The following is a 5,136-nucleotide window of genomic DNA, read 5'->3' as shown; positions in this document are numbered from 1 at the left end:
GTGTGTGCGTGGTTGTGTCTCTGGGTTGCCCTGTGACAGACCGGCAACCTGTCCAGGTGACCCTGCCCCCCGGTCGGGGCGCCAGCTGGAGAGGCACCAGCAACCCCCGACCCAACCGAGGGACAAGGGTGCCAAAAAAATGGATGGATGGTAGAACCTAAATTTCCTGCTCCTGTATTTTCCTTTTTCCAGCTTTTTCACCTCTTTGACCACTTGAGGGCGCCAGCGTCCATGAAGTAACTCAATCCAACGTGTTGGCACGTTGTGGTATTTGAACCGTTTCGTTGCATATCTCTTTGTGGTGTTTTTTGTTTTTTCTGCTGCGTCCAGGACGTCTTAACGTCACCAACCTGGTATTAAAACGGCATCAAAAACAGTCCAGCCACTGCTGAACATGCTGTAATCAGATACGGTCCAGAGCGGGAGTATCCGATGTCCTAATTAGATTTACAAACCCCGTGGCAGCCACTGTTTCAGATGAGGATTGAGTGTCTCCTTCAAAATTCCCCCCAAAAGTTTTACATTACCTGCTTCTCAAATATTCATGACTCTCAAGGCAGCAGTTGCGGTGGTCATCGGCTCTCTCTGCTATTTGCTGCAGTGAAGTCCAGCCCAGTATTTATGCAGCCAGGCCTCTCCACTTTCCTGCCATATTTTTAAAGTCTCTTATCAATAACACAACACGGAAGAAATTTAATCAAGCTGAATTTTAATGTTTATTTATTTATGGTATATTTTGGTGCGACTCAAATAAATAATTGATTATTATAGTTTCATGGGGTCATGATCATTTTTTTAAAGAATGAAGCAGGCAACGTTTTTCAGAAAAACTAAAGTGATTTAAATTAAATCTGTTTTGATGGTTTTTGAAAATGACACAACAAAAAATAAACACATATACACACAGCTACAAAATATAAATAGGAAATGAAAAATGAGAATGTATAAGCATAGATAGATAGATAGATAGATAGATAGATAGATAGATAGATAGATAGATAGATAGATAGATAGATAGATAGATAGATAGATAGATAGATAGATANATAGATAGATAGATAGATAGATAGATAGATAGATAGATAGATAGATAGATAGATAGATAGATAGATAGATAGATAGATAGATAGATAGATAGATATTAATATTTTGATCTTAAATGTCATGTTTTCATTCGCTGTAAGCAGAAATTTGACATAATTAACAGTAACTTGAATACATCCATCTTCTATCTCATGTGAACTGAAATAAATTATTCAAACTTTTTGAATATGAATTTACACAGGAGCAAAGCTGTTTATTTACAGTTAGAAACATTTCCAGCCCCTTTGAAAACTTTGTGCAGACTTTAAATCCACAAACACGAAACGATTAGAAAAGCTTCGTAGATAAGACACATTCACAATATTCCCACGAGAAATATTCAAAAGTTTGTTAGTCTTTTATTGTCTTTAACGCACGTTTTCCACGCCTTTCAAGCGTCAGTACATCTACCTGACATGGGATCTTACGAGCAGCACTTTAACGCACCTCCAGGATGACGTCACGTGCGCTCACCGGGGGCGCGAGCACAGCGTTCTGTCGCAGCCTTTCATCTGTGCGTCCTGTGCCGCAGCAGCGCGAGGAAACGCGGAGGCTCCTGGACCTGCGCCGCACTTCAGATCCGTATGAGGGACGTGAAAGTTGTCCCGGTCCCTCTGCACCGAAACGGCTCCATCTGAACGAGACTTAACGGTAAGCGCGCGGGATTTTACCCAACTTTAACAGAAACTCCCCCAGGTTTCTTTAATTAAATGATTTGTCATGTAAATTTTAATTTCTATTCGTAGTGTTTGTTTATTATGATTTCCTCGGACTTTAGCTGTTTCACTGTGTCTTAAAAGTAAATTTGCGTTCTTACTTCCATGATAGAACAACGCAGCAAGATCCTTTCATTCAATGTTGAGTCTCTTGTGTGTATGCTTAACTTTCCAGTTTTTGAAATGTGCTTTTAAATCTTCTCCAATAATACAAATCTTTATCTCAACCCAGTGTTTTATACCTACTTAAAAAGTGCAACCTTGCTTTTTCCCAGTATTCACTGCTGTCCAGTTTTCCATTCTCCCTTTGGCCTGCTGTAGTCAGGAAACAAGTGGCAGGAAACAAGAGGCGTGTTTAGCGTGTCCTGCTTCAAACTCTGAGCTAGTGTCCGTGGACTCTTACATACTTGCTGTCTTCTGATTTGCATGCTCCTTACGCTGATGGCTGGCTGACTTTGGTCCAACTTGAAGCCTATCACCTCTCTGTTTGGATTAGGGTCAAATACTAAGAGGATTTCAGGCTGCAGAGTCAAAGTTTTTCTGGGTGATGAACTGATCGTGGTTTGATGAGGAGTTGGGATGTATTCTCCAGAGTTTGAGTTAAAGTAACATTGAAAAGCTGTTGTCGTAAACTGGGAGTCAGACAGTTTATGTCCTAAGGAAATTAACTCAAGGCATATGATGGGAGGCTGCTTAGGGCCTCCACACCACCAGGGGGACCCCCAGAGCACCAAGCCAGAGTCATGGCTCTCTAACTATATACAAATTAAAGCTATTTCACATAAAAAAAAAAGTTCTATATCATTTTTTATAGTTGTTACATAAATAATAGGTTAATCTCTTCCCAACATTCAGCTGATTTTACATTCAAATAGTTAAAATAAAATGGCATACTTAAATACCAATCTGCATTTCAAAATCCATTTTTTCTTTTAGTTTGCTCCTACTGTAAGGTTAACAGCCATGATAACATTGGAATGATGTAAGATAATTACAAATTATGCTAATGGTAGCAGGTGTGTTACATAAAGTAGCTTAGGGATGATAAAGCACCCTAGTTGAGTTGTTGGTTGAGGGGCCCCCCCATGTAAATCTGCTCAGGGCCCTGAAAAGTCTTGGGCCGGCCCTGACCGTAAAGAAACTCAGATCAAGGTTATGAACTTTAGCATAATTCTGTCGTTATCATCCATCTAACAAAAACAGTGACTCCATTCCTCTTCCCCCTCACAGCCTTGATCTGCCACTTCAAGGCTGATGATGAACGACTGCGAGGATAAACCACTCGGCTGTGGTTTTCAATTTAACTGCTTTAAACATTCGGTTCTAATTATTTATATATATAAAAAAAATTAGAGGTCCGTGTGGTTTTTTGTCAACGTTGGTTTCTGATTTGGGTTTTATTTCTTACTGTTTTTATGGCTGGCTTCCTGTCTTTTCTTATTTGTTCCACTATCAGCGTTTATAAGCCACCATAAAGAGTTTTCACTTCCTTATTGTTCTTATTTGGGTTCAGTGGCTGGTCCTGAAATATCTTCCCTCACTGCAAAAGCACAAAGTCTACTTTTGTCTAATTTCTAGTTCAAGTATCATAGTTTTATTTCAAGTGTACTGACTTGCACAAAACGTTTTGGCAAGATAGGAGAATCAATAACATTGATGAAAATCAAAATTAATAATTTGGAGTCTCGATCCACAGAAAAAATGTCAAACATTTACATTGTCGTTATGGTATAAAGTCATTTTAAAAAGACGTTATAAGCCCCGGCCATAATAAGAACGCAACGTTTTTACATGATTATGGAAATTATGCCAGTATCATCATCAAACACTGTGATGACAACATCAGCAAATTAATATGCAGCAAAATCAGTTGCTGTTGGTCACATTTTCCTCACCGCCATTTTTCTTTTTCATTGCAATGCTTCCAAAACCATCTGCGACCTTTATCGGCGTTGGCTCTCACATCTGTGCAGAGTATCTACTCCATCCAACAGGCTTTGCTGTTAGCATACAGAGCATCACTTGGAATATAACTGCCAACAAATGTCACCTTTTAAACAGGATTTTTATATTAACCATTACACATCACTGCATGTGCTGAATCTGCCCACTATGAACACAACAGCAGTGTTCATACATGTCAACATGATATGCTTTATGCTAACATTAGCATATTTAAGAAACGGCATGTTTCATATAAAATTAGCTAAAATCTACATCAGTGTTGGTTAACATTGCTATAATTAGCTAAAATAATAAATGAGAAATGTTTGTCAACATGCTAGTGATAACCCATATGCAATTAAGAGCATTTTAGCTAACATTGGCTTATTACTTAATAATTGTTTGTGTTTGTTTTTGCATACTGAATGGAGTATAGTACAGGCTTTGGGCTGTATGTCAACATGCTATCCTTTATGCTAATATTAGCATTTTTAGGAAACATTAGCATATTAGTTAATTTTAATAAAAATAAAAGCTAAACCTAACACAGTGAATGGAGTGAGTAAATGTTAGTTGACATGCTAGCGAAAGGCAGCAGTGCTCCATGAAGCCCAGATTCAGGAAGCAGCCAGTTGGAGGAGAGATGTGTTACTCTGGTCACCCTTGCAATAAATCAGCTTTAAACAGAACGAACAGTAACTTTAATAGTTTTAAAGCTATTTAAATCTGTCTAACTATTCCTGATAATCTTCATTTGGGATGTTCATGTGGGGTCACCTGAGGTCATGCTACCCCCTGGAGTGATGGCAGGAACCCTGCGGGGCGTATTCCAGTCACATTGGACTGGGAAATCCTCTCTTATAAGATCAGAAGGGGAATAACAGGTTAGCGGAAAGCAAAGCAGACAGCAGCAGCTGGTCCAGTCCCAATCAACTAATGCAAAGGACTGGGAAATGTCACTGCTGACATCATTGAGTTCTAGTAGCTACTCTGATGCAGCTTCTCTGTTTCACCTAACAGTCTTCAGTCAAAGGATGTTAGAAAATGTGATTTAGAAACATATGAAAAGCTGATAACAATCTGTTTAATATTAGATAAGAAATTGGGTGAGTAACACTATTAACTGCACTGCAAAAACACAAAATCTTACTAAGCATTTTTGGTCTAATTTCTAGTGCAAATATCTTAGTATAGTTGAAATGAGACAAAACGGGATATAGGAGCTTATTTTAGCTGAATAATTTCTTAATATTGATGAAATGTGGTAGTTTCACCGGCAGATTGTTTTATTTATAACATAGGAAAAATATTTTGTTATAAATAAAATAATCTGCCAATGAAAATAGCAGATTTTCACCAATATGAAGGAGTTATTGACTTAAAACAAGCTCAT

At 38.3% G+C, this 5,136-nt stretch overlaps 1 protein-coding gene across 1 annotated transcript in view; it reads left to right on the top strand.

Moving 5' to 3' along the window:
* Positions 1-1,576: 1,576 nt before the first annotated feature.
* The window catches only part of LOC103458802 (unconventional myosin-VI-like), a 50,348-nt gene continuing 46,788 nt past the window's right edge, over positions 1,577-5,136 (top strand). Inside the window, exon 1 of the mRNA XM_008399861.2 lies at positions 1,577-1,734. The gene's annotated coding sequence lies outside the window, so the exon portion shown is untranslated. The remainder of the gene's footprint in view (positions 1,735-5,136) is intronic.

Source organism: Poecilia reticulata, linkage group LG22 (genome assembly GCF_000633615.1).
Source record: "Poecilia reticulata strain Guanapo linkage group LG22, Guppy_female_1.0+MT, whole genome shotgun sequence".
Lineage (NCBI taxonomy): Eukaryota > Metazoa > Chordata > Actinopteri > Cyprinodontiformes > Poeciliidae > Poecilia > Poecilia reticulata.
Note: the sequence above shows the minus strand (reverse complement) of the source record. Positions and strands in the feature narration are given on the sequence as shown.